Raw genomic sequence first — 13,928 nt, 5'->3', positions numbered from 1 at the left:
GCCCCTCTCCTAGTTGCACCAGATCTCGTTTGCCGTGTTCCTAGTCAGACGTGCTAGCCATCTCTCTCAAAGCTAAGTAGAAAATCGTTAATTTTAAGACAGTTTCTCTTCAAAATTATATAATTTTTAGTAGTTAGCCTTTTCTTACTGTCGCCTACAACCTAAGCCTATTTCTTACCCTTTTCCTTGGTAATTTAATTTTTTACCTTTATTGGTACTGTCCCCCTCTCCTATCTTTGACAGGCCTTTCCTTTCTACTAGTGGTATTTTTTAAAATAACATCACTGGTATTTTCTCCCTTATTTTTTTCTATAGGATAGCCTTGTTGCCTTACTATGTCAAACAAAGCTAAGTTGGGATTTAAACAGTGTGACAAGTGTGGATTTATGATGCCTAACTCAGATACACGTTCGTTGTGTCTACTGTTTGGGCGTGGATCATATTAGAGCTGACTGTGACTTTTGTGCTAGTTTTAGTAATTGTACACTAGCAGAGCGTAATAATAAACTTATCTTAAAAGGTTTACTCGACACCTTTTTCGGAGGCTCTATCTGGGTCCATGATATTCACCCCTATTTAAGCTCCGATCTTGGCACCGCTGACTTCAGTGCCGTCCTTGGATCTGACATCGGCCTTGATGACTGTACCTGCTTCGGCACCATCCCCAGCCACGGTACTGGCAGTTTCTTCAGCTCCATCGACTCCAAAACCTGAATACTTGCCAAGGACAAGATATCTCCAGTGCATACTGTCTCTGTTCCGACAGCAATGTTTTCCCTGTCGGCACCATCCACCCTTGCTGCATCATCTCCGGCAAAACTGATGCTCTCCCAAAGCAGTGCTTGGACCGTCCGTACCTTGGTATCTAGCCCGGCGCCTATTTTCTCGCTGGAGCCGTCTATGTCCATGGCTCTGATGGCTTCTAGTTCTCTTGCCCCTCTCCCAACCCTCTATTTCAGGACCCCGGGCACTGGAGTCACAAGAACCCTCTTTGAAGAGAACCCCTTCTCCAGAGTCCTCCTCAGAAGATCCCACTGGGGAGCCACCCAGAAGAAATGGTGCAAGTGAGGAAGCACCTTGATTCACTGAAAGAATCTATCACTGATGACACTGGTTGTGATGAGGGGGAAAGGTCCCCACTGTCTCCCCCAGATGACATCTCATTTGGAGACCTTCTCGAAATCCTCAGCGGGGAGACTGGAAGTCCTATAACCCTTCTGAGGAATCTGTGTTCCTGCAGGCCTTCCGTGCCCAGCCATCTACTTCCTGGGTAACCCCACTGGCAGCTAACCTTGTTAAACTCATTGTGCAGTGTGCCTGGAAGCCCCTGGACAATGTAGAACCTGTACCTCGGAGGCCAGACAATTTTATCTACACCTGAAGTCCAGCCCCACTGGTCCTAGCAGTTGATTCTATGTTCGCGGCAGCAACCAAGAGGGAACTGGCAGAGGATAGTTCCACCGTCCATCCTCCAAAATGGAGAGATCCGGACCATGAGCAGACCACGGAAATGGACCTATGCTTCAGCGACATTCGGTCGCTGAACTATCTGGCACACTTTACTCGTCTCCAAAGAGACCTAATTTCCAAAATGTCTTTCTCTTTGGTGGGGTACTGTCTGATGAGGTGCGTGATACTGTCGCCTCACAGCTAGCTACCCCTGAATCCATCTTGAACCCCTCGATGCGTTTGATATCTCACTCCACTGAGGGCCAGATCGAGCTGCCGCATCAGGCGTTGTCATGAGATGTAATGCTTGGATGCAGTTGTGTGACTTCGCAGTCCCCTTTAAATCTTCCTTCGTCAGTGCACCTGTCAATGAATCTGCACTTTTTGGACCCAAAGTACGAGACACACTTACACGTAGTGAAAAAGACGGAAAGACCTTGTCTGCTGTGGGGATACATCTTTTCCAAACCCCAGATGTGCTACTCCAGGAACCAGAAGGGAGGAAAAATGTGGTTCAAGAAATCCCAAGGACCTTTTTGTGACACTGGTGGTGAACAGTCCCCCCAGGGTAGAGGGGGCAACTCATATGGAAGACATCCCTTTCGGAGTAATGAGGGTCCACGTAACCAGGGCCCTAGAGATTCTTTTTCCGACAGACCCTACCAGTGTTCTTGAGCAGCAGCCCAATTGCTTCCCTCTGGAAGCTGTTGGGGGTCGTTTTTCTCTGCATCTACCAGCCTGACATCTTATTTCTACCAATGTTTGGGTGCAGAGAATAATATCCAGTGGCTACCAAATACCTTTCGACTTAACTCCCCGACCTGTCAAACGAATCCCCGATGTACCACCCAATCAGATGGAATTAGCAGCCTTAGAGATAGAAAATCATCCAACCAGTCCCACCAGAGCAGACAGGATCTGGGTTTTATTCGAGGTCCTTTTTAGTGCCAAAATGACAAGGGACTGGAGACCAGTCCTGGATCTCAGCCTATTGAACAAATTTATCAAACCTCAAAAATTCCAGATGGTCACAATACAGTCCATTTTTCCCTTCCTGGGGAGGGATAACTCGATGTGCTCTATAGACCTCCAGGACGCGTACTACCACATAAAGATGGATCACCGCTCCCGGAGGTTTCTCCTCCTCTGGCTGGGACCCTATTGCTACCAGTTCAGGGCACTGCCATTCGGTCTCTCGTCAGCCCCCTAGAGTGTTCACCAAATGTATGGCAGTTGTGGTAGCTCATCTTCTATTACAAGGATTCCAGGTGTTTCCCTATCTAGACGATTGGCTCCTTACCGCTCCAACCCGGAATCTTTTAGTCTGCAGCCTCTCTTGCACTCAAGCTCTCACTCTCCGCTTGGGGATTACAATCTACAAAGACAAATCTCAAATGTCCTCAACGAAGACACTGGAATTTATTGGAGTGGTCTTCGACACAACATCCTGTCAAGTTTCTCTCCAAACAAGGAGGAGACAAATCTTATCCGCTTTGTTGAGAAGCCCTCAGAATTTGGCAATGGGCGATTTCTTTCAACTGCTTTCTAACAGCAACGCACATTCCGGGGAGCTCCAACAAATTAACCAAAACTATCCTGATGCCTCACTAGTGGTATCTCAATCTGACAGTGGAGGAAAAGATTTTCCAGCACTGGGGCCAACCTTGCTGCAACAGGTTTACGTCCCCCTGAACAACAAGTGCAGCAGTTACTTTACCCTAATCCCCCCTCCGGGTGAGTCACCCAAAGACTGTCATCTCCACGATTGGCCACCCTGTCTTCTTTATGCCTTTCTTCCGACTCCTCTGATTTGTCAGTTTCTAAGGAAAGCCAAGAGGTCGAAGAACACAATAAGCCTCATTGTCCTGTTCTGGTCTTGACAGGTGTTGGTTTCCCTTCATTTGGCCTCACCTACTTTGGAAACCGTGGATTCTGGACCCAGCTCCAGATCTGTCTCATCCAGAAGGAATGGTTTATCCTCCAGCTCACTGCGTGGCATCTGCAATTCCCCTGCTTGCCAGGCTTTCTTTCCTTTCATCACTGGTTTGACAAATCATTTTAGCTCATCACAAGCCTTCAACTAGAAGACTGTACCATAACAAATGGAAAAGTTTGCTAGATGGGCGCTTGATAGTGATAAAGTTTTAGAATTTCTGACTTTTCTTTCAGTCTGGCTCTTCAGCTTCCACCATTCAAGTACATCTAGTTGTGATGTCTAACTTCCATATTGGTTTTGATGGTTCTTCACTTATGTATTACAAATCGTGTAAGGCCTTTTTGAAATGAACCCTTATGCTAAGGCTGTCCTTTAAAGAACCCAGCACTCCATGGGATTTTCCCTTGGTCCTACAGTGTCTCATGTTATCCCCTTTTGAAACTTTGGCTACTTGCGACTTAAAATTTTTGACCTGGAAAACTGTGTTTTTACTAGCTATCACTTCAGCTAGAAGAGTATCAGAAATTCAAGCTTTGTCCTGCAAGCCCCCCTATTTAATATTTAACAAGGATAGGGTTTCTTTCAGAACTAGTCCTTCCTTTTTGCCGAATATTGTTTCAGAATCTAATGTCAGTCAAACTTTACACCTACCAGTCTTTTTCCCTAATTTCTCCAATAAGGGAGAGTACTATCTACACTTGTTAGATATCCACAGACAATTACGTTTTTACTTTCACAAAACGAAAGATATCGGGAAGTCCGACCAATTATTTGTTGCCTTTTCCTTGCTTTCTTTGAGTAACCCATGTTCCAAGATTACTTTAGCTAAATGGCTTTGGGGATTGCATCACATTTATTTATAATTCAAAGGGACTTCAACCACCACGTCCTGTGAAAACTTATTCAACAAGATCTGTAGCAGCTTTTGCGGTCTTTCATGCCAGAGCTGCTTTAGATGACATTTATGCAGCAGCCACATGGGCATCCCCTCATATCTTTATCACTCATTACAGACTGGACCAGGTCTCTAGGGGATGTGCATCATTCAAGTTTGATGGTGCTCTGGAATATTCTTCAGTGAGACCTCCCAAGATTCAGGTAGCTAGGGACTCTGTCCCACTGTCAAGGATGACGTGAAGACTGACATCATCCGGTAAAGAAGTTATGCGTTCCATCTGTGTTGTCGATCTCTTCACTAATCCTTGACACCCCCCCCCCCCACACACACACACACACACACACACTTAAGACTCTCTTAGTAGACTGAATATTCCTAAAGACTGGCTTCATAATAGGGACTCAGATTTGGTCTCTTATTTGTTGCTTTTGTCTGTCTGTCAGTCACTATTATAGGCAAACTCGATTTGAGGTAATTTACAGAGGGGCATCTTCTGTAGATCTTGGCTCGAGAGTCTTGAAAGGGGTGAGCTGAAATAAATGGCCGAGCCGGTTCCGAGGCTCGGAATAGAGCCCACCGTCAAGGATTAGTGAAGATCAACAAAACAGACGGAACGTTATGGTAAGACACAACTTCTTTATTTATTTATTTTTTTTTGTTTATGAATAATGAATAACATTTATGTATCAATGCAATTTTTATATATACACTGTTATGATTTATGATACCTTTTATTTATTTATAATTCTCAAGAAAAATATCTAGGAAAAAAAAGAAAATATGCTTAATCAGTCTGTTAATTTGCCTGTCCTTCCCAAAATCTGTAATAAAGGGGAATATCTACTTAATTTATTGCATGTACATAGACAGTTCAGATTCTGCCTCCATAGAACAGACGTTTTCAGAAAATCTGACCAATTGTTTGTTTCCATTAGTTAGATGACTCACTGATTGTGTTTCTAATATCTACAAGGAAGGGTTTGACCTTACCAAGACTTCCAAGGGGCTCATTCCACAAGGTCCATTTCCACTTCTGCTTTCTTATAAAGAACGTCAGTAGATGATATTTGTATGGCTGTCACTTGGTTTAATGGTTTATTGATAGTTACAAATTGGATATATTTTCATGGGACAGGGCAGCATTTGATTTTGCCATCCTCTGGAATATCCTTCTGTGAAGACCACCCTGGGGTTCAGCAGCTGGAGATCTGTTCCACTGGTTGAGGAACATACAGAAAAGACAACATCCATTACAAAAGTTATGTACTCACCATAACTATTCATCTGTGTTGTCGGTTTTTGTCCTTTCTCAACCACGCACCCTTCATTCCCACATCCATTTGTAGAAGATTTATGTATGTCTCTCTAGTATGCCTTAGGGATATCCCCTATTGTTTTTCCCCTTTTTCACTTCTCTTGACTCTAGTGCCTTGGTATCTATCCCCCCCTTTATAAATGCCACAATATTCAGTCCTTTGGAATTCTAAGACTAAGGGGGCCAACTCGATCTGAGGTAATACAGGGTTTGGTGGGGATTGTGAGTAAGTGGAGGAGCATGAAATACAGACCTTACATCAGAAAAGTGGCCGAAGTCAGACCCGAGGTCTTATCTTAGACCCATTGGCTAAGGAGAGACAAAAACAGACAACACAGATGCATCGTTATGATGAGTGCATAACTTCTGTTTCCTAGTTCTCTTTCTTCCTCATCACACCTCCGACATTTGTTGTCTGAGGAAAAATTATATGAAGCCTGTTTGGGGTGTAAAAATACCTGGGCAAGGACTTCCAATCAAAAATTATAAATTTTCTGGAATTTGTTGCATACTTGAGAGCACCTCCCATTGTTTTTCAAGGTTCTCTTCACAATATTTTCTAACCTCCTCTGATTCTTATAGTTATCATGCAATATTTTATATGCTCTACTAATTATCCATTTTACAGCAGCTTTTGTTCTGCATACAACTAAAGACTCTAGCAAAACAATTTTTTGGAGTCCGCTTTCTATTTGCCTGTACTCTGATATTAGTCCCTGGTAAGGAAGACTGTCTTTGGCCTGCAGTCCAAACGTCTTTTGACCTCCTCTCATTCTATTATCTTGTTTTCTCTAGTTATTTACTCCCAGTTCAGTGGATTCTTTGCCAGTTTTCTCCATTTTAAGTTCTACCCTCCTCTTCCCTTTTTTCTGCACCCCTACGTGCAGTCATCCCAATAGGAAAAATCTCCTTTTTCCATTCTTTTGTTGGCTTAGTTCTTAGAATACTTCATGAATATAATATTGTGTATGGGTGTTGTTCTTCTTAAAGATCGGCATCCAAAATCCCACCCTGTCCGTATATCTTAAGCTCCACTCATCTTCATAATCATCCCTTTCTACTTATATATTTTACACAAGCAGGAGGTTATAATTCAGAGCCTTAACTGTGTAGCTCTAAAATATCCTTTCAAATTGGGTAATCCTAAACCACCTTGTTTTATTGGAAGGATCAACTTATCCTAGTTAACTCGTGCCTTCTCCTCCTCCTCAGATAAATTCCTTCAACTCTTTATTAATTATTGTCCACAACTTCTTCTCTGAATGATAAAAAAAAATGCCTGACCCATATATAAAACTAAAGGGACTAAAAACATTTTCACTGCTTGTGTCTTACTATTCATATCCATATACAATAACTTACAGTTTCTCAGTATGTGTTATTTTTTGTTTTGTCTCTTTCCACATATCCTTATGCTGCCATAACAGAAGTCTTTCAATCCATACTTGATCTTATCATGTTCCCATAAGTTTGGTTATTTGCTGAACCAGTTTGTGTGTGGCTCCATAATTTACTACTTTACCTTTGTTTTATTATCATTAATATCATCTCCCGAAAAGACTTGAAACTATCTCAAAATTTTCCACAACAATGAGATGTCCTTTTCTGGGTTTATCATGTATGAAATAATGTTATCTGCAAATAAAGCTAGCCTTTTTTTGATTACCATAGCAATTATTTCCGTAAATTTCTGAGTTCCTTGTTTTCTTTGCCATTTACGTTAAATATAAAGCAAATAACAAAGAGGAAGGGATGCACTCTGCCTACTTCCTGTGTTCATAGATTCATAGGCAAGTAATAGGCTAGCTACCCTTGCTGAACATTTTTAAGCCTAGCAAATTTCCCATTTGGTTCTTGAATTAACTATCCTGTTTGATGTTAAATTGGCATATATTACCCCTAGTGAGAACCGCATTGGATAAAGCATTTAGGAGCTCGCTCTGTCCATTAGTAATACAAGAGGCAGTCCAGAGGTAAATTTTCTGTTTCCCATCTGTAAATCCAAGTTGTGCTTGAATATGGACATGAGTGAGCTTTGTTTTATATGGATGTGGAGTCTGTTCGAAAGCAGCAGTATTCTCTGTGAGATAAACTTGTCCTTTCAAGCCATTCTGTTGATGTAGAAGAGGTTAAGATTATTTCCGATGCCTTCTGACTTGCTGATATGCAGTAAATCCATCGGTATTGGACTAGAGGATGCCCTGTATGCCAAACAAATGTCACTTCTTGGCAGTCTGCAGGCTACTGAGTCAGTCCCCTATAGGTCATGTTGTTTAGGCATTGTATCCTTTTAGAAAGGTATCTCTGTGGACCTTCAATTTGTTGGCTGTATCTGGACAGTTGCATGCCAAAGGGGCATTATACTCCACGACTGGCTTAATGAAGGAAGAGTAAAGGGAGGCCATGATTTCCCTAGATCTAGACATAATTCCTTTGTTTATAAGCTATGCAGTATAAAAGGGGTAGCTTATGACAGTAGACACAATGTCTGAAAGTTGGGTTTCTGTCCACGAAAGATCCCAAATCCTGAACAGCTTGTCGGAGAGTAAACCGTCCACTTGTCTTGCCTCCTGTCCTCCTTTTATTATTCCTAATGAACCATATTATTGTATTAGGGAATGCAAATACTTCCATAGCCCTACTTATAAAATCCCAGCTTACTGTGTTGAATGCTTTCTCTGCATTGTCCCACCAACAACAGTGGTATTTTCTTACATTCTGCTTCCCTCTGTATCATAATTGTTCTTTTAATTTAGTCAAATGTTTGCCTCCCCTCCACAAAACCGCATTGTTCCAGATCTATCAGTTTTGGCAACACCTTTGCCATTCTTTTAGCTAGTATAGAGATATAAACACTTGATAATATTGGTTTAAAATTGAAATGAGTGTATATGAATCTGAATCTGGATTGGCCTTTACCATCTTTGGGTAATATAGCTACCACAGCTTTCTTCCAAGATATTGGAGATTCTCCTCCTTTCAAAATACTGTTATAATCTTCCAGATCTTTAGCACTTTTTTCTTCCAGACTTCATAGACTTTTCTGCAGATTGATTGCATGTCACCATTTTTTCTCATTTCCTCCTATCTTAGCAATTAGTTGTTGATCTTCATCTACCTCTAATCTTAACATAATTGAGTCTTCTAAAATATTTCCTTTTTGAGCAGTTGATTTCTGCATTTCTCTTCTTTAGACAAATTTTCATAAAATTTCTGAAATGGCTCTAGTACCTCTGCATGATCTCTGGTTAGTTATCTTGTTATTGGCTACCTAAGTTTGGTGACAATTCCTTTGTACTTTTCTTTACCCAAATCGTTGTGCTGGAAGGTTTTTTTTGTGCTCTGTTCAAAAAAAATAATTGTTTAACATCATTCTTTCTAAACTAATGTGTATAAGCCAAAATACTCTTATTTTCTCTTAAGCACTTTGCAGTTGTGCCTCTTCTTGTTCTGTGCAATTATCCTTATTCTGTAATACTTTAACCTAAAACTTTTGTCAGCCCCTCTAAATAATTCCTATTTTAACCATGTCTTTCTCTTTTATTTCTACCTTGTTTGTAAACTCCCATTTTCATTTCATCTCATTCACTGGTTATCACTTTTGAAGAAGTTTCTATCTTTCAAATAATTTTCACTACCTATTCCTTAAATTTCTTTCTTTTTAACAGTTAGGTGGGAAGGTGTCAGAGTCTCATTTTCCCTTCATTACTCTGCATTTTTTATCTTATTTTTTATCAGTGCATTATCTGAAATAGGCTCCTGTGAAATATAATTTGTATCCAGTGTAGCCCATTGTACCTTGGGAAATAATGTGTAAATTCTTTTAGAATTCCTAATACTGAATTTGTCTTCCATATAAAATGTTTTCATAAATTTCTTTAGAAACCTAGCATTTTTGCTATAGCTTCATTTCTAGGTCTCACTAATAATCTACAATCTCTAAACTGGTTAGAACTCCCTAACCACCTTGACTATCTCCAACTAACTACCGCTCACAAATTAATATTTTACCCAGATAAATGCCCAGCCTTAGCTAACATCCTTCCCCCTTACATCCCAAACCGATCTCTGAGATCTGAACACCAAAACCTTATCTCCATTCACAAACCTAAGCATCCTGCTGGCCAGCTCCTAGTCTCCTTCTCTCTTGGTAGGAAATGGAACTCCCTCCCTCCTTCCTTCACTTAGGACCTTACCTAACTCGGAATCTTTCAAAACTCATCTTTTCTTACACTTACCCTCCAAATGGAAATGTCCTTGCTTTCACCCTACATAAATCCTAGGAACTTTCTCCACCTTGACCTCAGTACTCTAGCACCAATCTACTATCTACTCTCTCAATTCATTTCTATGTTCCTCCTATATGGTTTTAGCTGACATTCAGTTGACTGTAAGTATGTAAATACTGTACATATGTAATAATAAAAAAAAAAAAAATATTTTATTTTTTGTAGACTCTGCACGTCAGAGCTTATTGACTACTTTGGACATTGTGTATTATGTAACCTGATTGTACTGCCTACTACTGCATCTAACATTTCTTAACTGTTTTGACTTTGTATTATCATCTATCACTGTATGTAACCTTGATTGTACTGCCTCTGGAGCTTTTCTCCCCGGGCCTCCACTGAAAATGGGTACTTCTTGGCCCAGTGGACTTCCCCTGTAATCATACTGAAAATAGAATAAAAATAAATAATACATCCTTGCTATGGCAAACCAAGTTCCAGTCCCCACCTTTACGAAATGGCACATGATGAAGGCTGATTATTTCCCCCCAAATGTTCTTAAAGTTCCTTAATAGCAGTTTTTGGTGGAATATAAATACATGCTAACACAATCCTTCTCTCTTGCCAATAGACTCTTACTACCACAAATCTACCATTGTCTTTTTTCCCTCTTCTGCTGCTATTGGTGACTCTCTAGCAGTCAGTATTATTCCTCCCCTTTTCCTTTGTACCTGATATTCTGCTGAACATCCATCATGAAATCATTTCTTTGTCAAATTCTCATGCTCATTTCTTTCAGAATGGCTCCTGCAGCATTGCTATATGCACTTTGCATTTCTTAATATAATGCAGTACTCTTTCCTTTTTTTTATACCTGTAAGGCCATTTACAGTCCAAGATAACTTGGATAATGTATCCATTATGGTGAAAGGCTTTTCCCACCTAATATACATCGGTGTTGTTAATGCATTTATTTCCAGTTTTTGTCTTACTTGGACACAGTAATGTTTGGCAGGCTGGACTTTATAGTTGTTTGTTTCTTGTCATCTGCATTTGAACTAGTGTCCTATTTTGTTAGACTTTTTGTTTTAATGAAAACCCTCAAACAAAAACTAAATTTTCAGAATGCACCATTGCCCTGTTAATTCACAACAAACACACAAAAAGTATTTACATCTTTAAAAATGAAATTTAACCATCTTGATAGGAACAAGGGGATACTTGTTTACATTAATATAATGCATATAACAGTCACTGAAAAGACCCCCTATTTAAAATACCCCTGATAAACACTATGTGACAATTGGGGAGAGATGGGCGAAGGCTACCAGCCTAGTCAAATGAATTTGATATATAATTCTGGCATTTGTAAATAATTGTAAAATACAGGCATGTTTCTTGAGTGTAAAAGAATACGGTGAAATGTGGAACTGCAAAATATGTGACAACATTGCACTCTACTGGCCCAGTGAAGCATGTTGTGACACTTTCATGTTAGAATTCGGCTCCAGTGCATCTGGATGAAGGTTTCATGTCCATTGTTTTAAGGCTAAAGTTTATGACCAGAATTTACATGTGGATGGTGCTTTACTGCTCTGGTTTCTGTTGGACTATACATGTGAAATGTCTTGTATTGTTGTAAGTTTCTGAGCAGGTGTTAGATTGCTAAATAATGCAGTTTGTGGCCTGAGAACTCAGACCAGGTGTTAAGATGATGCAGTATGAATACTGGGAAAACCTAAGTGTCAAAAATGATGTTATTTGGGAGGGCCTTAAGATACATGTTTGTTAGTAATGTTTAAATACTATTTCTCACAAGAGACTAGGAAACATTTTGTTCTTGGATATCTAACTCGGCACTCTGCCTATGCTCACATGCAAGTTTTAGCATTGTGATTTCTTGTAGGAATAGTTAAAGCTAGTAAAGATTAATTATGTATTTTTCTTTGAAATCAGACCTGTCCTACTGTATTATTTTAAGTTTCTGTGTGATCTCTGAACTCTTGGATATCTCTGTGGTGTAGTAGTTTTGTCTTGTGTTTTAATTATTTATTATTGAATATTTTTAAAACCCACCTGTAGCTGGTTTATGTAGAGATAACTTATGCTTTAGAGTACATTATATATTTATAGAGTTTATTGTCCAAGCCCTTCCAATAAGCCTAAACTGAATAGTCACATTACCATTGGATAATAATATTGCACAGTAATAATTGAACACCCTTTTAAGGCCTTTTAGTAGCTGATATTATTAGCTGGGTGGTAGCAGTAATTACTACTGTATAGTCTGGGTAAAGAGGCACAGCTGGAGAATCTGTGTCAGCCTTTCCCAGGAGTGTCTGTGAAGTTGTATAAATACTTACCTCAAAGTGTGTGTGTGTGTGTTGTGTCAGCTACTTGGCAGGGACACGAAGCACTGGTTGGACAGAGAGGGTACTGGAGGTTCTAGCTTTGCTCAGCTAGGCTGAGACCTGGACTCTATAGCTGTGCCAGTGGGGAGTCTTATTGGGGACCTGGTGAGCAAAGGAGCAACTAGCCCCAGACTGACTGTGATCTCTCTGTGCACTTAAGAGAAATTGTACTTTACTGTGTGTATTAGTTATCCTTTCCTCTCTTCTAGGAGACTACCTCCCTGGTGGTAGTGGTGAGGATTGAGGCTCCTTGATTGCTGGGCCAGGGCAATGTCATCACACACTATACAGAACCGCTTTACTGTTTGACATACAGTTTGTCACGTAATGTTACATACAAATTCTAACAATAACAAAAATTGTTTATTTTAGTGCCCTTATAAACATTAATGACAAAAAGATGGGACATGTTCTTTATAGTCAACCCACAAGTTTAACAAAGTCAGCAAAAGTCCAGTCTTTCTGAGCCACATTTTCTTGCAAAGCCATATTTCACAAATGTAATTCATGCTTTATATTCTCCCATTTTTTTCAGTAGTTTCAGCTGTGTTTCAGTGTTGCTGCTCTTCATGTTCATCTCCATCTCCCATCCCCAGATTCTGGTTCAAGTCCAAGATACTCATAATTCTTATAGTCAACTCGTGTCCTTTTTTGTGTCTCAAGCATTTTCCTTTGAATCATTGGAAATGTTTTCACTGGCAAAGCCTCTCTATGATCTTTCTTGTCAGATGAATGAGAAGCAGAGTCCCCTTCTCTTTGCTGGTTTGCTTTTTGTTGAATAACTATTTTATTTCCTCCTTAGCCTGTTCTATGACCAAACATATCTTTGATCCTCCAGGAAAAATATTCGGAACACAACTAGATTCAGCCGTTTGAATGTCACACCCACCTCTCAACATTCCCTGATTGCTTGGACAAATTTGCTTCTCGTCTGCTTGGTGTATGTTGAATAATCATTTTCCACAACACAGTGTTGTCTTCAATTTTTAATACTTTTTTCCCCTGCCACAGTTTTGTCAGGATCAACTCTTTCTGCTGGTATGATTGCATCTTTACTAAAAATAGGTCTTGGCTGCTTTCTCATGGCCAGCTTTGAAGCAAATATTCAATGTGCTGCTCCCATGAAGAAATCCTGCTGTGGAATACCAGTTTAGTTTTGTGCTTTCATAAATTAATACAGTCTGTTCCTTCCAATTTCTGTGGTACAGCAGATAAGTCAGTTTTTTTGTCTGCTCTGTCTTTACCATTTTTTGAAACTTCCCTTCTTGAGAAGTCTCATACCTAGACTTTTTTTTTTTTTACATTTCAACCTCTGATTTTTGCAGTTTTTATCAGTTCATCTGAATAAGTACTTAAAGCTTCTTGTATTTTTTCCCAGCCTTTTGTTATTTGAGTTGACATATTCCTTCAGTGTTTCGTTTATTTTTTATCATATCTCAGTACATTTATTTTTCCTCTAAATTAGTGGAAACCATCTTGTGTACCAAAGCTGAAGTCTGAAATGATTTTTGCTGAGCAGCTGCAGGATTCTTCCCAGCCAGTGTTTTCCCCTCTTTTTTTCTGGTTGATTTACTTTCAGGTGCCCTAAATTACTTCTTTGCTGACATCCAGGCAGTGTACTTGGCTAGTAACTGAATTTTACCCAAAAATGACAATTTGCACTCTCTTTATAGTGGGAGAGCTGAAATTC

General features: G+C 39.9%; 1 protein-coding gene across 1 annotated transcript in view; it reads left to right on the top strand.

Annotated features, from left to right (window-relative positions):
- Positions 1 to 13,928, top strand: part of STUB1 (STIP1 homology and U-box containing protein 1) — a 399,100-nt gene that overhangs the window by 49,861 nt on the left and 335,311 nt on the right. The window lies entirely within an intron of this gene.

Source organism: Protopterus annectens, chromosome 12.part0 (genome assembly GCF_019279795.1).
Source record: "Protopterus annectens isolate FY-2018-M chromosome 12.part0, PAN1.0, whole genome shotgun sequence".
In the NCBI taxonomy this organism is placed as follows: Eukaryota; Metazoa; Chordata; order Ceratodontiformes; family Protopteridae; genus Protopterus; species Protopterus annectens.
Note: the sequence above shows the minus strand (reverse complement) of the source record. Positions and strands in the feature narration are given on the sequence as shown.